The sequence below is a fragment of the Pyrgilauda ruficollis genome, unplaced genomic scaffold, assembly GCF_017590135.1.
Source record: "Pyrgilauda ruficollis isolate IOZ18807 unplaced genomic scaffold, ASM1759013v1 scaffold5, whole genome shotgun sequence".
NCBI classification, from domain to species: domain Eukaryota; kingdom Metazoa; phylum Chordata; class Aves; order Passeriformes; family Passeridae; genus Pyrgilauda; species Pyrgilauda ruficollis.
The window spans coordinates 12,183,554-12,205,005 of record NW_024526599.1 but is presented as its reverse complement, the minus strand read 5'-3'; positions in this window follow the sequence as shown (position 1 = coordinate 12,205,005).

The following is a 21,452-nucleotide window of genomic DNA, read 5'->3' as shown; positions in this document are numbered from 1 at the left end:
ACTTGGTCATACTACCATATTTATTGTCTGGATTCTGCACTTCCCAATGGAATATGATGATGGTTTGTCTGGACAGGAATCTTACAGTAATAACAAAAATTTATTTGCGTAAGTAGTTCTGTCTGATAGCAATAGTTTTATTCTTAGTTAAAATAAGCTTCATTACCTCTCTTATTTTCTTTTACTTTCAATATCTTGACTTTATCAATGTTGCTTTAATGACACATAAAGTAAACAATCAAAATCCATCCTTAGTGTAAAACACATGCATGGGATCTGATAACAAAACTGTGCTTGAGAACTGAATGTGTGCTAGAACTCCCCAAAACAATAAGGTAAATATTGTCATCTTGTGTAATTCTATGGATATTTTACACTTGAGGGAGGTAAATATTTGATGAGTTCCTTACTGTAGTAAAGTCTATTTTAATTTACTTTCATTGCCACCACCTCTGTTCCTTTGCTTAGAAAATAGTAAATGCACTTTAAATTATTCCTTCACCCTTGCATAAATAATCTCAATTAAGCCAGCTACAGAAAACCTTTGTCTTATGCATGTCTTTATTCATCCCATGGTCAGTGTAAATGTTTGAAAGATGTTCAACAGACTTACATCAGAAAAATAAACCATTGTGGATTATTAAGTCTGCTGAGAGAAAATAAGATTACTATAAAAGCTATAGAGTATGCATATAAAAAAAATTCAATTAGAGCAACCTAGCTGATCCACTCTGTGGACTGAAGACTTTCTGTGATGATTCAGAACCTTATCACAATGATACAAGAAAGAGCTGTGTGTTTTCAGAGGACCTATTGTAAGATGATAGTGCATTTAAAGGGAGGAATAAACAAGCTAAAATATGACTGCAGCTCTTGGGGACATTTCTGATCTTGCTTCATGCATAAAAAACCAGCTTAGGTATTCTCATCAGTGTACACTGGAGAGGATATAGGCCAACAACCAAGTGTGTTTCTTAGGTGGATTATGGAGCTTGTGTTGTTCTATCATGGCACAACTGCTCTGAGGGAGATACCTGAGACTACTGATGTGCATGTCTGTTTGATTTAGAATTACAAAAATTTACTGTCTCAAAATAAAAGTTAAGTTAATAAATAATGAAAAATTAGCCATATTTCTGTGAGAAATAATATTGACTTTCTAAAATAAATTTATATCTCTCCTTTGAATGTAACCACTAGTAAATTCTTTGTTTTCTGCTGTGTTTTAAAACAGACATTCCAGTCTAGAAATGACAAAAGTTAATGCAAACAATATGTTCCTGTAAAATAGTCTGTAGCCATTGAACCTGCCTCTTTACAACGATTTTTTAAGCAAAAAAAATTGTTGATCAGCCCAACTCTTTATAAGAAAAAAAATCCTTTTTTTTCAGATTATCAGCAAGATTATAAGATTTTCTTTAGCGGTTCGAGACAGAAATGTGTCTAGGTTTCAGCACCATGCTAACATTGACTTCATAGTGGCATACTTTTTCTTCTACATTCTGGAATCCTTTCTCTTAATCTGCAAAGCAGTGGAAAAATACATTATGTTATATGTTTTGGGCAGACTTAATTTGACTTAGAATGCTGTAGGTTAATTTTGCATAATTGAAAAAAAAGAACTGCTAAAGAACTTTGATAGCACAGTGTGAAGGTGTATATGGGGTGATGAAGGGGAAGGGATATTGAGAAAAAATAATTCCTATTTAGTTCTTATAATATAAAAAATTGTATTTTGAAATAATAAAGAACAAAAGGATCTCTATTTGGTCTCTCAACCTAATTGAATTTCAGTAGTGGCCTTGGCACAAAAATTTTTCAAATAATGTGAAATTGTTTTTGAAATTTTCTAAAAAATTTTTGTACAGTGCAAATGAAACATATATGCATTCTTTGGTATTGAGAATATCAGTTATGAGTCTTTCCTTCCTTTCCTTTTTTGTCCTGTGTTCTGTCTTGTTGTTAAGACTTTTTTCCTTCCTAAAAGGGTGTGTAAAGCAACACAAACAACATCATGAGGTCTTAAGCACAGATTTTAATGAAAAAACTGGCCTAAGTTTTAAAATTTAACTTACTAAGTTAAAATTTAACTTACATTGTCTTGGCTTTGTCCACTGAATAATCCTCTCTTGCAAGTGCAGTTGTTTTTTGCCCCATCCCTGGCAGCCTTCACCATCCTGTTTACATTTACATCACCATTCTGTAGTGCATTTGTTCTGGACATACATAATCCATGGAAAATGCTTCTGACTAGGGAAGGTAACCATGCCTATTGGAGAAACTGGATATTGTAAATCTACTTATGAGGACTCTAGAGAGGAAATAAGGGATCCCAGGTGAAAAACAACTGGAGTTAAGAGAAAGTAAAATGCAGAGTACCTGTACTCTGACAGCTGCCTATTAGTGGTCAAAAAAAGCAGTATTGCTCTCTTTCCTGTTCTGCAGGCAGGGGAAATATTGACATATAATCCTGGGTTGGGTGAAATATATTTTTCATATCATAAATCATTACAATATGCATATATTTACATTTTAATAGAGAAAACTGTGATGAGTGATGAGTTATTGAGCCTGTGTTTTTCTTTTAGGATCTTTTTTAAGGGAATCTTATCTGAAACTGTGTTCCTATGGGTGTAAAAAGTAGTAGAATAAAACTATTCCTGGAGATTTAAAAACTAGTCTTCTAGATTATGTAGTTCTTAGAGACTTTTGATACTGTACATCTCTGTCTTACCTACAGTTGTCACACAAATGCCTACAGCTAAAACACAGCGTAGTGAAAAGACTATAGGCTTGGAAATGCAAACAATGCACAATAGACGTAGGTTTTAACATTTTAACTGATTTTGACAGGCAGTAAGTTCATATATTGCTGCTAATGTCACTGTAGGTTTGTTTCTCATTTACTCAGACAAAAATGTATGGTTTTTGCTAGAAGATTTCTAAAATTCTTATAAGTTTCCTATGTAAAGAACTCACAGCACATTAACTTCCCCTGGTTGCTCTGAATATTTGGAACCTTTGAAAGATATTATTATTTTGAAAGAATTTACTTTGAAATCTTATTTTAAATAACAGTACTAATAATGGTTCTGCAATACCAACAGTATTCTAGTCTAACTTATTTCTTAATGCAGGTTAGCTTTCTATTTGTTCAGTTGTTGTCATTTTTTACTGATCCTATTTTTACAAAATGCTGCATTTGTATTTGTCTTGTCTTTGTAATGCTAGTGCACTGATGACTGCAGAAATATTCGTCTCAGGAGGACCTGTAATGTGCTGCTGCTGACCTTTAAAAGGTCCAGGCTTTTTTGGATTGTAGTCAAGTGGATATTTTTTTTATCCCTCAGAGAAGACATTCCTAGAGGTCTTGAGAACAAAAACCAGAAATGTCTATTAGTCAATTTTTTGTGTGTATGTGACCAAGAAAATAAAACTTTTGTATGTGTTTTAATGAGAAATTATAATTCTTTTTGTCTTTGCAAAAAGGTATGTTTCTAACGAGTGATTATGATCCTCTTCTTTTCAAGAAAGTTTGACTAGATTTTTTATCTGAAAAAATTAACTGGAACATGTTCAGTGATTCTTGAGGCCCATCTGGCATTGGACACCAGTATAATGGCCAGGAATAGCTTTCCCAGGAGGGCTGGGAAACTGGGTGTGTGACACTGCACAAGAAATGCATGTCGCACCAGACTCCCAGGCATTGTACTGGGTGTTTACTCTGATACAGAGCTGCACATGGAGCAGAACATGAACAAACACTTTGGTGATACTTAACCATCCTAACTTTAGGTGTGTGGGAGGGGGAATCATCTAGAAAATGAACTGTCTTCTTTTTTTAGTGCAATTTTGGAGCCCATTCAGCCAGCATAGCTCTTCAAAAGCTTGTTGGTAGGAGTCTTTCAAGCTGTAGTAAGATTTAAAATAAAAAAGGCCAAAGCAAAAAAAAAAAAAAAAAAAAATACCCTGCAACAAACCTTTCATCAGCAGAGCTGCAAATTGTTCCATGCTGAAATACCATCTGCTCTCCAAAAGAAAGGATTTTTACTAGAATGCAGTACGTTTGGATGAAGGTGCACCCTGCTGTGTGTTTTGCAGTTTTCCTCTGTTGTATTTGCCCCACCATATTAGATACTTTCTGAAATCTTTGACTTCTTTATTAAATATTAGTTGAGTGGATATGAAATGTACACTTTCTGTCTGAAGGCATGGCCAAGTTTTAGAAGGATGCTTAGGCTCTTTATCATCATCATCATCTTAAGCATTATGTTGACCTTTTCATGTCTCTTTAGAGTGATTTTCCTCAGAAGGTACTGTTTGAGAAAACAGAAGTCTTTTAAGGTCATTTAGATGAGCTCACATAAACATATTGTCATTTGTGCTTTGTGGAAATGAGCAGTTTTCTGTCATTAAAGGACATATACTTGAAGATTCATTAGGATTTTTTTACTGAGCTTACTAGAATTAATTGGCAAAATGTAGTGTCAACCTTTATGTATTTGTGCTATCCTAACCTACAGAAAAGATGAGTTTGGGTGAGGGTCCTCGCTCATGAAAAACAATCATGCTGGCTTGGCCCTGTTTTGCTGGCCCTCTCTTGTCAGAATTTAAAATGTATGAAAGTCAGATTTATTTGCAAATACAAGTTTAAACTGTCTGTATCTTTGTAACCAAATGTTTACAGAAAACCATGCATGTTCTATACCGGCAGCAAATACAAGTTTCCAGTTGTTATATTTGGCAATTTATGGAAATTGCGGCTTTTTTCTTTGCTTTTCTCTCCAAGAAGAACTGCCCTTTAATGTAAATTTATTTGCATAAAACTGTACATTTACTCATATCAAGCAAATTGCTTTGTACTGTATATGTGTCATTCTTTCATGGCTCAGAGCCCAAGCAAACTTAAAAAAAACCAAAAAACTAGTTGTGACTTTTCTGATTCTAAAGATGGGTTTCTGGAGGCCACTGTATGTGATTGCAGGTAATGTTTACTATAGTTTATACAGAAGGCCATTGGTTTATAACGTGAGTTTATTGTGTTGTAGGAGAAGCATTTGTGCTCTCAAATATTACTAGCAAATTATAAACAAAGAAAAAAAGTAGTGTCCATTTCATCTCCATTACCTTGTATCTTGTATTAACTGGTCTCTTGGCTCACTCAATTTCTGATTTGGTTATTGAAACTCTATTCAAAGATCTATGTAAACAGTGTGAGAATTTTACTTCACTCAGACTCTTCAACAGTCTGTAAAGCTGAGTCCACTGGAAGTGGCCTGAATTTTCAGTCTACCAAGTCGGATAATTAGTTTTGTAGTGTTTCCAACACAGAAAAGCAAATAATTTCTTTTTCCCAATATCTATATTTTGCTATGTAAAACCTCATTACTGTGTAATGCTGAATAAGTATAGGGAAAGGCGCATGAGCAAGTATGGGACTGGAAAGGAAGATGTTGCCTGTGCCTGTATATAGTGCCTGCACGTGCTACTATACAGAACCTAGTCAGTAATGTCTGTTTGGAGTCTTTGAAGGTTATTTGTAAGGTAATTTTGTAGCATTGCTGCAGCTCTAAATATTTACCCTTCAATATACTCAGTAAGTACACATCTGCCACCCTGACTATGCATCCTGCACCCACGCTGAGATTTGCCCACCAGGAATTTAGCTATTCAAAAAGCTACTGTACTCATAGCACCCAGTGAGTTTTGTTAGCTATGCAAGGGAATAATTTACTGTAAATTGATTTTTTTTCCATCAACTCTTTTGAAGATTTCTAGTAGGCCAGGAAGCAGATGAAATCCCTGGAGGCAGCTGAATTCTTTTTCCCTGTGCTGGTGTCTGTAACCTAGCCTGGTTACTGTTATCCCACGGCTGAAAACTGATTGTCAAAACCCTTGTAGCACACTGATATGCTCCTTGCATTAAAATGGAAAAGAATGTCAGATTCTATTTTTTTATAAGAATTCAGTGGATTGACTAACAGTGATCTGAGCATAATTTTGGAAATTTCCCATGATATTTATCTGCAGCGTGTGAAATTAGAGTCAATTATAGTTGTTACAATAGAAGTTAGAATGCTTTCCATGGTGCTCCCTATTGATGTTTGCCCGCAGCATACAGAGCTCTGAAATCTTCACGTGGGGAGATCATTCATTATGGCAAGAATTTTCATGCATTTGTCTGCTCTCAGACACTATTAGATTTGTAATGAAAAAGACTAAAGGAATTGTTTCCAGTAAACTAAGAAAACAGTGTTGTAAATCCATACCAAGAGTGTTGCAATGTTAACAGCAAAGTATGTATAATTTCAATACTTTTATAGCATTATATGCATGAGTTGTTTGCAGTTTGCTCATGTTTTTTGTGTCGTACCAAACAGAGAATATTGCAGCTTTCCATGTTAGATTATATCCTGTTCCTAGAATGGAAATTCTCAAATCAGTGTTGTTTCAGTAAATTAAATAGTAAACCAGTGTCCTGGTTTCTGCTGTCATGTATGACATCTAGTTGTAAACACTCATCAAAATGTAAATGCCAATAACTTGCACATTTCTCTTATGCATAGTTAATCAGTTAATCTTCATCTTCTTGGTAGGCTCTTCATGCTGTTGACAACTAATCAGAATAAGTGGAGTTCACTTAAAATTCAGTATTTTTTTCTCCTTCATTCCATGTATACTGGGGATTTGGTCTGCAAAACAGCTTTCTTCCAAATCCTTGGGTATCCCTAGATGACGTTTACTGCTCTCAGTTTCATTTCATGTGTTGCATGTAAAGAGAAGGCATAGTCCAGGTACTTGGAGAGTGAATCAGAATAAGCTTGTCTAGAGTGCAGATAATATGTATAATTACAAATGAAAAGTTCAGAACTCTTCAAATACCTCCAGGTAGAACACGTAATGCAAGAGGCAAAGTAGGAAAGCTGTCTAATCTTTGTTTAGAATTAATTAGAAAAAAAAAAAATGGAAAATTATACAATGAAACAAAACCTGCCCAGCCTTGTTTCTTCAGAGTCTAAAAATAGAAGAAGCATCACCTGTCCGCTCTGTATACGTCTTCTCTATTCTGAAACAGCTAAAATTGTGAAATTTCAGTTATTTTATTAGTTGTTAATTCAGAGAAATCACTTGGCTTTATGAAAAAACATGTATTTTAATTTTGGCTTTATTATAATATTTTATATAAAAACAGGCAAAGAAAGAAAGGTAGCTTAAATTTACACATCCAACTGAAAATGCTAAAACATTTTAAAAACAAATAGACCCCCCCAAACTTTAAAAAATCTGTGAAAATTGTCACGTCCCTTCTAACAGATTGGTTTAAAAGAACATTTTTTTGAATGTTTGGGGCAAGTGGGTGAAAGCATCATTCAGAACACCTGCTAAAGTAGTCAAAACCCTTTTCCTGGCTGTAGAGTTCTGTGCAGCCCCTTCACTACTGCAAAAAGAAGCGACAGTCAAAATAAATTAATTATTTACCTTATGCTTGTATGGATGATATCAGATCACAAAGAATATACTTCTTCCTTTTTAAAAATTTTCTCTATATTCCCATAGTGAGTATTGTGGCTGTGGCCTGTTATCACACTGCAGCAGCTGTTGAGTAGAACAGAGCTTTGTTCTCTCATGGGAGTGATGAGTATCCCATGTAAATGTAGGTGAAGGTGTGTGCCTGGAATAATGGCACTGTAAAGCTTACTAGAATTCCCAGACAGAATGGCCTAGAATTAATTGCCATGGACATAAAAATTGATACAGTAAAAAAGATATATTCTCCAATTGATTTTCAAAGAAAAACTTGAGTTTAACTTATGTTGTATAAATACTTATACATAAGTGTAGTATGGTCACACATGTATGCATATCTTTTACATTAGCAAATTATTTTTCCTCAAATGCATTTGTTTTATTCCTTTTTTTTTTTTTTTTTTTTCTCTCTGTCTGTTGACCTTTTCACTTCTGCACTTTTTTATTTCCCAGGAGTAAAATATATTGCTCTTAGCATAGTGTTACAATGAAGAGACTGTATAGGAGCTCAGTAAGACTTCCTGAGACTATGACCTTTTTTAACACTAAATGGCTTACCTCTGGAGATAGATGTGCTAAGCTAATTTAATTAGTGCAGAAAAGCTGCAGTGGATTAATTTTGACAGTTGCAAGTTTAAAATTTTAATGTTTTACAATGATTGTGTCTTTAATTTTGGTGCAAAAAAGTATATATTTTCATTTTCTCTAAAAAAAAAGCTTTTTCAAAAAAGTTAGCAATAACGTTGAACTGCTTTTTCAAAGAGGCCTTAAAGTTATTTTGTTCATGTTTATTGAATGAGTAGGAAGACTTTTAAATTGAAGATAATAAAATTAAAATAAATTTATTCACCAAATGTGACTACAGTCGACGCAGGACTTAGTGATCTCTGGGAAAAAATCACTTGTGTAAAGGAGACAAATACTTTTATTTGTATAGTAATAACTATGTGTTCCTGAAATATCTGTTGCTCCCTTTCTGTAGTGATCTTGCTTTAAATGGCCAGCAAATTTCATAAGATACTTTGTATATTATGTCATATTACATTGTATTACAATATATTACATTAGGAAGATTTCAAGTTCAAACCTTTTGATATTATGAGAAAAAGAATTTGCATCTCAAAGACACACTACTTGAATTTTTTCTGTTTTCTATTATTTTATAATAAAATAACTACACGTCTTTTAAATAAGGAAAATCCAATATAAATATTATATACTACAAGTAATTTTGGAAATACTTTGTTTCACTGCCAAAGTACTAATACTTCTGTGAAATATTCTTTTGAACTTGTTTTATTGCATCTATTGTTTCTATGCAAATGCGATACATCATCTTGATTTTTGCTTTGTTTAATTTCTCTCTCTGGAACTACTTCAGTGAAATAATTTACTGGAAAGTTGATATTTCTGGCTGTGATATGTGAGATTAGCAAGCACTCCATCACAGTGGTGTAGCTGTGAAGAGCTGCAGAGATCTCCAGCTGTAGAGCAAGCTAACGAAAAAGGAGAGGCATGAGAAAAGAGCCAGTCATCATGGATCCTGGCTGCTGGACAGCCCTTCCTTATTTCAGGAGTGGCCTGTCTTTTTCTCTTTCATGTAAAAGCTTACCTTTCCTTCATGTTTGGAATTTAGGAAGAACAAAATTTATAACAACAAAACAGTCTAAAGCCAACATAAACTGTACCCAATGGCTGCAGGCATTGCCTATTTTCAAGTTAAGGCACAGGAAGTGTGAACTGGTATATAGCTATCAGACTACATATATATCTATATAGGTGAAACTGTATCTATTGGAGCTGCTAGGGTAGTGCTGAATTTCATGCAGTCTTGTAGTTTATATTTTGTGCAAGTCACACTTGGATAAGTTTCATTCTGCATTATTTGAAATTTATTAATTTCTAAAGAAATTATAAAGAGAAAACTCTGTTACAGTCTTAATGCAATTTTGTGTAAGGATTATGTTGGTCTGGCTTGATTTCATAATCAATGGAACCAATGGTTAAAAAAACTATTAAGTAGATGTCTGCCATTATTAGGATAAAAATGTTATGTGGCAACTCTACTTCTTGTTTTCAGCATGTTTCCCACCTTGTATTGCCTTTGGCCTGTGCCTTGCTTTTCTGCGCTTCTCTGTGAAGAGAAATGCGGCCACATTGGTCTTTTACAGATCTTTCCTTGCTTTTGTGTGCCCATCTTAAAAATGGTTCCCTAATTCTAATTTCTATGAGGAAAAAATTAATTCTAAGTATCTTAAAAATGAACTTTTGTGAAACGAGAAGGTAGTCTGCCTTTCATGGCAAAGCAGCAGGTGAGTTAAAATAATATGAAATATGATTTCAGTTTTCCTGTCTGTGTCCCATATACTGTTTGTAAATGTCTTTTAGTATTTTAATGTACAAGTATAAATGCCTTTTCCACTCTACATAAAGACTGAAAATGAAATGCATGCTTGGTGCAGACTGATCTTGCACTAGAATCTATTTTGTTTGGTTGAGAGCCATTTTCCTCAATACAGTTATTCATTCCTTTACTTTAAAACTTGTTTTTGCATTTAATACTTGTTGAGTTCTATTCCTGTGGGAGTCAGTAATAAACGTTGTCTAACTCCAGTGGGAGATAGCTTAGGTTTTATTTATATGGGTTTTTGGAAGCCAGTAGAAGTCAGTTGCAGATGTTTCTGTTCAGAAGAAATACATAACTTAATCTGAGGTCTTGGCAGAGGGAAACCTAATGATTCTGTTCCAAAAAACTCCCTTCAGTTTTATATCACTAAGATTTTTAGTAGTAGACTTGAGAAATCATCTAACATACTTTGCTTATGACCTGTATCTTTCAAGTTATTATCTACAAAATAAAAGGATGTGTAAATTTGCACTGACTAAATGATTCCTATGTTGCATATTCCAAGTTCATTAACAAATAACTATGTTTGTGTTTTATTTATGTTTGCAAACCTGCTTATTGATAGATTCATTGGTTTGTATTTTTAAATCAGATTAAGCTGTTAATTATAATATAGAATGGTTCAAGTAACATATTTTAAAGTATTATACATACATATATTTTTAAAATATGTACAATGGCATTAATTTGTTTCATGGAGCAGTCTTCGTAAGTAGTCATGTCTTGAAGGAAAGCAGTTATCTGCCTTATCATGATCTATTTCCTACTTTTTTTTTTTTGCTTTCTGAGGTGTTAAAGTGACAGTCATAAAATACTTCTATTAAAAGATTATGGATTTCTTTCCAGACAGAAATATTCAGAATATTCAAACTTTCATACTGAAGCTTTTTATAATTCCTTTTTCTAGTACTTTAGTTGAAGATGTTCTCCCCTTTTGGATAGTAAACATGACAACCTGTGCATGTCTGTTTCATTGAGGAATATCTCAGTGCCTTGGAGGGGAGTGGTTAGCAAGGATGGGGAGAGGAGAGGGAAGCAATGCTGTGTTCCTGCTGCTCATTCCCCAGAGCAGATGAGTTTTCTGTCTCCCAGCTTTGAAGACAGCTAGCAAGATTATCAGCTCTGATTGTTTCTCAGGCAAATAGGTGTTCAAGGGAATAGGAGTAGCCAAGATGAAGACAGCCTGAGGGTAAAGGGAGCAGATGAAGCAAAAAGAAGCTTTTGAGATAAAAGTGATGTAAGAACATGAGGACATTAGAATCAAAAGTTGCATATGATGTAGAATAAAGAGAAAGACCTATATATTTCCAGTTAAGTTAAAGGTTTAATTGGTACCATTTCCAAAAGTATGGGCTTTTTAAGTTCTAGAAATCCACTCAGCTAACAGATGTACAAAATGCACACCCTATCCTCTTCAGCAGTGAAAAGATTTGTGAGGTAAAAAAAATCATTTAAAGGTGCTGAATATTTCATATTTTATTCATATGCTTTTGACCACTATGCCCTGCACAGCTGCTGGAAAATTTAATGAGATCAAAGTATTTGTGTCTCTCCTCTACTTGTGTTTTTGTTATTTCTGAGTTTTAAACACCAATAATTGGAAATGAAAACAGCGATGTGTGCTTTGATTGTATAAATGTAACTATTCTGAGAAATCATATTAATATCTTTCTGGCTACCAAACTGAAAATCACTTGCCAAATGACCAGTTTGTTTGTCTGTTCCAACACCTGAAATAAAGGAGGATGCTACCTTCTCTAAAATGAAGGTGTGCAGCAAACCCCACAAATACCTGTTGAGATGTTTCTAGAACATTCCGTTTAACAGACGAGTGCATGGAAAAATCATGAAGCAATGTTTTTGGGGTTTTCAAGATTTGAATAGTGCATTAAAAAAAAAAAAAAAAAAAAAGAAAAAGTATGTAGCCTAAAGCTTCGTATAACTCAACCTATTTGTGAATGAGAAAAAAAATAGTGCAGAATTATATTTCAGTACATACTTCATAGTAGTTTTTCCTTTGGGAGAAATAGTTCTGTTCAAGGCTTCAGAAAAGAATTGAGAGATGGATTCTATGAACTCTGGATGAGAGAGGTAAAAGGATACCTATTTTCTGGCTTTATGATCCATGGCATTGTCATTCACTTATAATTAGAGTAGTAAGTGTTGCATGGAATTAGTGCTACAAATTATTACTTTCAATTGAATCAAATCATAAAAACTTATAATTGTTTCAACCATAATAATGAATTATTCATATATATAATATTCTTATAACCCATTTACTGCTAATAACAAATTGTTAATTTATTATTAACATAAATATCTTGGATACATGATCTTTGGAGTACATGTAACAGATAATGTCTTTGAATTAACTGACCCACATCTTCATTATTTGTGTCATGTTTGTGAAGCTAGTTTGTTTTATTCCTGTCTCTTTAGCTTTAGAGCAATTTTGAAGCTGACAAATGTTGTCTGTGTTAAATCAGCCAGAAAGTTTTTTTACGATTATGAAGATTGACTGTGTTATGCCTGAATGATTTGTATTTTAGGCAGTGACTGCTCTGTGTCAGTAACTTTAATACTTATTAACTGCTAGATTGAGATCTGTCTCATTAAACAGCAATGAACCTAATGTACTGAAGACTCTATAACAGCTAATCACAACACAGTTTTCTGTACATTATTGTAATCATCAGTGTCCAAAATACGAGTATTTCTTTCTGTCCAAGGTGTGAATGTATACATTTTTGCATGTATATAATTAAATTATTTTAATCGTTACTTTTTCTGAAAATATTTGCATTGGTTTACATTGCAAGCAATACCAATACTGATAAAATCAATCTTCCCAAGCATATAAAGGTGCCTTTTCCAGTATTTTTTTCTTAATAATTTCTTTCTCACCAGAAGCATTACCTACTTGGGCACAGATAAACAAAACCACGGACAATCATAAATATCTCATATGCAATATTTTTTATGAGTGTGGAACAATGAAGGAGTCAAATCAACTGGTGTAGTGTCATCTAGTTGTGGACACCTATGTCATATTCTGCATATTTTATTAGTTACGGTGTTAATTTGATTTTAAGTCAATTGGACAAGCCACAGGTTTTCAGCCAAGCACATTCTCAATACCTTAATAAATGGAGCCTTGTGTAGGTACCTAAATAGTAGCTGAGCCAATTTCTTTGACAAGCTGTGGGTTGTGCAGCCAGGAGCTTTTGCTTAAGTTAATCCTTTGTTAGAATTACAATTGACAGGACTGGGAAAAGTGGCACTGGTACCTTAAAGGAAGCATGCAGCATGCAGGATGATCATTTACCTGTCCATCAAAGAAGAAAAGAAAAACAACCCTAGAGTGAAGAAAAGGTTAGTTTCCTGCCTGACTGGCAAAGCAAATGAGGCATTTTGCTTTAAAAAAGTATTTTCAGTCAATCCTAGGTGACTTCCCTTTGTTGTTGAGAGTTATGGAGCTGGAAAGAAACACAGAGCAGCTTTTCAGGGTGTTGTGCAGTCTCCGCTAAAGCTTGGAATGTATCTTCACTACATGAAATCTAAACCTTTGATCATGACTCATGATGAGACTTTACTGCCAAGCCACTGTTCCTCTGGTGTCACTATAACTAAGATCTGCATTTTGCCAAAAGTTACTAATCAGGTGTATTGCTTCACAGCGCTCTTTTACTAATGTGTGATATCTAGTGATTCTCATCATTCATTAGAGAGTTATCCAACTTCAACAAATACTTTGGCAGAATACTTTGGTGCAACAGGGGAAGTCTACAAGCTATTTGATCATGGGTAAAAGAGTACAGTCCACTATGATGGAAAATGGATTTTTGTATGTGTGTATATAAATATAAATGTGTATTTATCCATATTCAGCTATCCTAAGCTGTGTTTCAGTTATTCAGGAAAAGAGGCTGTAGGTAGCCTTTTTGGCTTTTTTCCCCTCCAGGTTTCAGAGCAGTTAAGATGGATGGAACAAGGGAAGCTTGTTTGTTATGTTGGGATTAGTACACACATGTGACTCCTAAACTAGGAGAAAGAGAGGATCTCTTCTTTCTTGCTGTTGTTTATGTTGTTTTGACAAAGAGCCAAAACTTTGGACTTCAATGAGAATAAAAATCATGTTTCTTTATATTATCTGCGTCTTTAAACTTAGCTGAACACTTATTTTTAATATCATTTAGCTCAAATACAAAATACATCTTTGATTTGGCTTTGTAAGTTTGTTATATCAGTTTGATGGTAAAACAGATATTGTAGGTCACTTGGAAAGGTGGATTTCCAAAATGTAGTTATTTGAATAACTAAATGTTATAGATGAAGGTTTCTTGAAACAACATTTCTTCTCATTGGCAAAGTAGCATGTTTCATTTTACTCTACATTAGGACAGTGAATTATTAGGTATCTATATAAGCAATCCATTTGAGATTTAATTGCCTTGAATATGAGTGAAGAAATGTGTGCAATGCATATGATGAAAATGCAAATCTAAGTTATATTTCTGATGTAGGAGGTACCATGATTATTAGTGAGTTTGTTGAATTACTTTTTTTCCTGTAGTGACAGCAATTTGTTAAACACTACAAATTGAACAGGAGTATGAAGTGCTTAACAAGGAACAAGGGACAAGAACAAGGGACATTTCTGGATGAAATCGTACCTAATATTAAACAGAGTACAAAAAATGTACTAATTCTATTACCCTTATTCAGGTTTAATTGTTATCTGTTACTCAGATCAAGACAGCATCCATATGAGAAAGAGAGGCAGGGATTTTGCATAATGTACTGCATTATATTAAAAAACTATGTCATCTCCAGCTCCCCATATTTCAATTGAAAACAACCATAAATTAAAGAACTTAAAAATTTGCATATGCACTAAGGATTAAAAAAGTTATTAATAAATTAATTAGTAAATTAAATCTTTGAAGGGAGGCAGGGATTTTGCATAATGTACTGTATTATATTAAAAAACCATGTAATCTCCAGCTCCTCTTATTTTAATTGAAAACAACCATAAAAGAAAGAATTTTAAAATTTGCATATGCACTGAGGATAAAAAAGTTATTAATAAATTAATTAGTAAATTAAATCTTTGAAGGTCTTAGTAATTTCCTTTTTTAAATAAATATTTTGCTGCACAATTTTCTCTTCTCAAAATATTGGTGCAGCTACAAGGAGGTTTTACAAACTTAAAAATAAAAAACTGCTTGCATCCCTTGAAACCCTTGAATTTACATTGGATTACTGACCTGGGCTAGTATTGGAATTCTAAAATCTCTAAATAAAACTTCTCAAATAATAAAGTTCAGTTTAGAAAATTTTTGACAACAATGTCTTTTCCTAATACAAGTACTGAGCAATCTTGTATTGTTATAAGATATAGTAAATACGCAGTTGATTATTTCAATTTTTTTTTCAAAAATGGTACATAAAACTGAGCTGAACTTAGACTGTGACCATTCTATTCCTTTTGTTTTAATGATTCAGAGAAGATTTTTAATATTTTCTGCGTTTCAAAACACGCTGAAGGATCAAATATTTTACCTTTATTGCTTCAATTTCAAGTATTTCAGCATTTAGCCACATAAGAAATAATCACCTCTTAAAGCTGTCAATAAAGATGGGAATTTTTTTTTCACTCGAGAATTCCTGACATACACATTCAGCTCTTAAAGCTGCATTTTCAGACCACTTCATTATAAGTATGAAATTTTTCTGTTCATTTTTGTTTTGAAACCTCTTTGAAGGATTTCATTGGGGTTTTTTATGTTAGTGAAAGTCCTTGTATCAACCTATAGACAAATTGTAGTAGTAAATAAGATGGAAAATTGTGAGGTTTTATGCTGCGAAATGATAATTTTTGTTGTTGGCCTGGAGCTACTGGGGGATATCTGTGTGGACCTGGTATGTCCATGGTGACTTAATCCTAGTGTCATTCAAATACCTGAAGTCATATGCTTTTTATGACTGAACATTTCTCTAAGTCAGAGAATCAGAGCGTGGGTGGGATGGATGTTGCAAAGGTAATGTTTTGTTGCTTTTTAGTTAAAGGAGGAATTGTGTGAGATGTTATAGAGCAGTTTCTGGCTACAAGTTGTACATGTTTACCCTCCATATAATTCCCTGGACAGCAGTGTTATCCTAACCAGTCCACAAAGGTGGTTTCTGGGATTTTTTTTTTTTTAATGCAAGGCAATATGAGGACAGTGATCTGGTGAAGGGCTTGGTTTGTGGGAGCTGCTTCCAAAATCCAGCATAACCAGACTATATCTCCACTGCTTAAAGCAGTCATCTTGGCCAGTGGGATTCTCATGAACACACATCATAGTGTTTTTGACAATGCGCAGTGTTAAGTATGTCAATTCAGTTTGAGGCATTTTGCATCTAAATAAGAAAAAGTCTTTATGATTTCTCTTAGCCTTGGTCCCATGCTGGGTGCAGTAACTGAAGAAGCTATTAACTGCAGAATGACTGTAAAAGCCTCAGGACTAACATTTTCATTTTCAGTATTAGCTGACATCTGATTAGCTTATATCACTGTGGAGATAAGTCAAAGTAGATCCAGTAATGATACACAATTTAATGTGTAAAAGGATACCTTCATATTTGTTTTTTTATATACATGCATTTTGTTGCCTATTTCCTAAAATCCTTTTGTGTTTTTTTGGGGCATTATTCTTGCTTTTCTATATATCATGTTTCTTACAAGTGTTCCATATCTAACTAAGTTTTACACTGTAATCCTAGCAGTCAGGATATCAGAATTAGTTTTGTGGTAAAATAACTTTTTGTTGCTTCATAGGTAATTCTGTAATTGTAAGCATTCTTATTGAAGGTTGATCTAAATGAGAAATCATCTCCTGAACAAGACTAAGAAACAACTTTATTTGTTAGCATTACTGGTCTAGTCTCCAGTAGATCTTGTATGATGGGAGAGGGTGGAGCAGAGTGGGGATGTATTCCATTAATGCGCCTGGGACAAAATCACATGGGGAATGTGCATGCAGCGCTTGAGCAGGTTTTCCAAGTCAAAGTACAGGGGTGATCTTTGATGATTCATTCCCAAATATTGCTTCACCTCATTTGCAGCTTTATAAAACCACATTGTGAATGTCTGGTCCTTCTTCTTCCTTGGGATAGTATTGAGTGAGGTGGATTTCTTCTACCTGCTCCTATACTGTGAAGTCCTGGAGTCCCATTTTAGATCAGGAAATCATGCTGCATGTTGAGTAATTTGAGAGAATGAGATAGAATAAAAAAGTGTTGTTTTTTGTTCAATACATTGTGTTTTGATGGCTGTGTTTATCAATTAAAATATTACATAACAGTAGCTTGACTTGAGGTTAAGTCTAGCTTAATAGAATTCAGAAGTAAATCTGCATGTTTCATGATGGGGCTGTGAAGCTATATTTGAGTTGATTTGCCATGAAAGCTGTGTGACAAATGGTACAAATTTAGATAGGAAGAAAATGCCTGCCTAGCCAGGCATGGAAGACACAGAAGATTTGGTTATTTTGTTTTCCATTTCAAGTTTATCTAGTTCTCTGTCATTTTACTTGGACTCTGTTGTCCTGTCTTCTAATATTAGATAGAAAACTCTCTAAGAAAAGTAATTTAAGAAAAAATGTTATTAAAATGTTGAATGTTCTTCAGAGATACTTTTTCCCATTGGGGAGGTAATTATCTGTGATTAATCAGTAATTCTTTGGACATGTAGTTCTCTCTGATTAATCATTTAGGTGTTCCAGCTGCAAATGAGTTGGAAAGGATAAAAAAACAAAACCAGAATATTCTTCTGTATTTTATATGTTTACTTTTTACATATTTTTAATATTTTTTCTTCATGTTAATATCTGGGGTGAATGGGTTTTCTTGACCGTTTATGTGAAAGGCAGTAGCATAACAGCATTCTGAAACTGGTTCTGATATCATTGATTTAACTTTCGCAGACAGAAGTGGCAGGAGATGTAACTCCTGAATCTTTTTTTTTTCTTTTAAATATACTGATCAGAAATGGATTGAGTATTTTATTTGTTAGTTATATGTCCTGACCTACAATAAGGAGAAAGGGTTCACATATCATTAACACATGAACAAAGAAATTATTGTGGTGATGCAATTTGTGTGCATAATTGCATTTAAACCAAAGGGAAAATTTTTTCTTCTGCTTGATATCTAATTTTTTTGCCTTTTTAATGTAGAGATTGTATAAACAGAAAGTCAACTTATTTTTGGCTGATGCAGTTGAAGATATAATAGAATATTTACAACCAAACCCCTGAAAGTAGAAGAGATTTGCACAGATTTGCCTGTATAAGGAAGTTTAGAGATCTATATCAAGAATATTTCTGGTGTAGACAGTAATAATTGTACTAAGAGGAACAAAGAGGTAGTTGTCTGTGAGATGTTTGTTGACTGGAAAAAGATGAATATAGTGCAACATTAATGTGCTGTGTTTTGATAGCTGAATATAGCCAGTATTTGGAGTTTTATTTATCTTCATGAAATAAAATTTCTTGTCATCTTTTGTGTATTTCATGATTAAATTTTCTCTATGGAATGATTTTAATAAAATAGAGAAAAAAAGAACAGTACAGACTTTCATGTTCAAAATTACAAAAAAAAAGGATAGTATTTTCAATTACTTCCTGCAGTTTTGGTAAAGACCTGTGGCCCCAGAAGATTTGGATTTTTACCTGAAGGAAAAATATTGGTACACATGAGCAAAATAAGAACAGTAGATGCTGAATTATATAGCACAAGCTTATTGTGCAGAGTGAACAGTTTGAAAAGTACTGAAAACTGTATTTGAAGATGAGAACAAACATCAAAGGAGCAAAGAATCTTTTTCATCTTTCCTAGTAATTATTTCTGTGACTGTATGTGCTAAGTGCCTTGTGAAGAGGGTGTTGGGAGAGGTGAATGACTGCCTGTCTCACACAGACATACACACATATCTCACAGCTGAGTCACTCTCTGTGCTGGTGATTCAATATCACTGTGCAGGTTAAAATAGCATTTCTATTGTTCTGGTATTAAACAGTCATCTGCACATTCTGAACAGTTGAAAGAAAAGAATTGGAGCAGATATTACCTATAGCACATTACCTTGTGTGGTGTATGAATGATGTGTAAAATCTATTTAAAAATCACAGTGCTGATTCATTGGTTTGCTTTAGTTTTGAGTTGCTTTGACAGCACTGAAAACTCTGGAGTTACTCATGAAGTAAGCAGTGAGAAAGGTAATAGGATTATAGAAGAATGAAGTAAATGAGCAATGCTTTGACAATATATGATTATTTGAAAATTTCACGTGGTTGAATTAATTTTTTCCTAGTATGTTTTATGAATGAAAATATCTCGAGTCGGTGAAATATACCAATAAAATCTTCCCTCAAAGTCCTATAAAGATGAACACTTTGAATGTGAGAGATGAATAGAAGCACTTCTTCACAAACTGTAAATTTGTTTCAGAAATTTTACAAATTTTGAAGCGATGGAGGAAAAAAACATTATTTCTTTTTGGATTAAATTTTTCCTTGGATTGTACATTATTATATCTATCATTTACACTGTTTTTACTTTGTTATGCTATTTTACTACACTTTTACACTGTTTCACTGTAATAAAGCTCACGTAATATCTCTGCCTGTGGGTGACATCCAAATTTGTGAAATCTGAGTGTGTGCTCAATCCTCACTGGACCTAGAGAGCGAGGTGCAGCAGCTTCAGGAGGTAATGCACAGCCAGCTGTTCCCAGACAACAGTGCACACAACTTTCTTCCACTTCATCTTTCTCAGAAGGGGAAAAAGCAATCTTTACAAAATCTCTCTTCCTCTTCTCTGCCCCAAACTATTGCAATATGAAGAAACATCACTTAAAGTCCATGTGTCCCTGAAAATATTCAGGTCTACCTTATTTTTTCAGCTGGGCCTACAAGCTCTCATACACAATTCCTGCTACTGCCCTATTGCCATCTTTCCCCTTCTTTTTGCTTTCTCATATAATTCAATAGATGTACAGTGGTACTAGTTTTCTGTTTCTGTTTCTGTTGTTACGCTGTGCTGACAGCTCTGATAAATTCTGATGTCAGGTAACTAAGTATTGTCCTGTAGTTCTTGTTCAATGAATTTATTTCAAATATATATTTCTTAGGATTTTTGCCTTTAAGACAAAGATTTTCCAGTGAATGATTTTTTTTTCTAGTATTTGTACAGTCTTTTAAACATTGCAGAATTAATCACAGTTGTTATTATTAAGAGTAGTCTTAAAAAATAGGACCTAAGAAATTTTAAGAGATTCCTGCAGTTATCTGCATGCAGAATTAGTTACTTCAAAAGCATTTATACATTTGTCTAGTCTGTTTCTAAGATCTCGCACTGATGAAAATCCCAGAGTCCCTGGGTATAAAGCCCACATAGTTTGTCACTAAAGAAAGACTCATCCATCCCTGGACATCCAAAACCTTGTGCTGCTGGAGAGGACAGCTGCCTGCTGCCAGTGCAGTGGAATGGCAGGAATTGCAAGGACAATCTGCTCTTCACTCAGTAATCTGTGGGCTCAGAGTTGAGAGGAGCAGGGGAGATGGAATGCTCTCACCTAAAAGCCTGGAAGGTGTTACACCCCTGGTAGTGTGTGGTGAATGCTCCAGGTGGTGACTTGTGCTACAGGTTACTCACCAAGACTTTGGCAGCAGTTTAAATGTATGGATTTGCTGGTATTTCACAGCTGGCTCTGATACAGTAAGTTGGCATCAAACAAAAGCAGTCTTAAGCTATTACTTTCTTTCTCTTTTTGTACAACTAGCATACATACTTGGGTATTATTTTGTCTTTTATATTTTTAATATATTCAATGTTTAGTACACTATAATTTTTTACCAGGAGCTATCCAGCCATTTGAATGCTGCCTTCCATAATATTACACCTATTTATAAAATAGCAAGGGGTTTCTATATGGGTAAAATGTGTACATATTTGAAAATGGCCTAAACTGTTCTCTGCAGGGAATCTTCTATACAAATTTATATAAGTGCTAAACAAATATATATGTATATGACTATTTAATATTTGTTCATTAAAAGCAGAAAATGAAGGTTTTAACAGACAGAGGAAATTATTACGTGGCTTATCTAGGCTAAAGGAAATAGAAATATACCAAATTAAAGGACAAAACATGAAATTACATAGAGAAGCTACATTTGCGAATTAGACATAATGAAAGCAGACATACTGTCTTTAAAGAATGGCTTTTTTCTTTTGATACATCTTTGGCACTATGATTTAGCATGGCATAAAGCCTTTGGAACAAGTTAAAATATATTGAATCATACCTGTGGAACATCTTATACTTAATTTTTAATTGGTCTTTGTCTTAAAATGTATATGCCTCTCTTTGTTTTCTATCCAGGTCCTTTTTGCTGTAAACTGGTAGTGCTTAGGAGAAAACACAGCTTCTGATTACTGAGCCAATGCCTGTTTGTCTTCCAACTCAGCC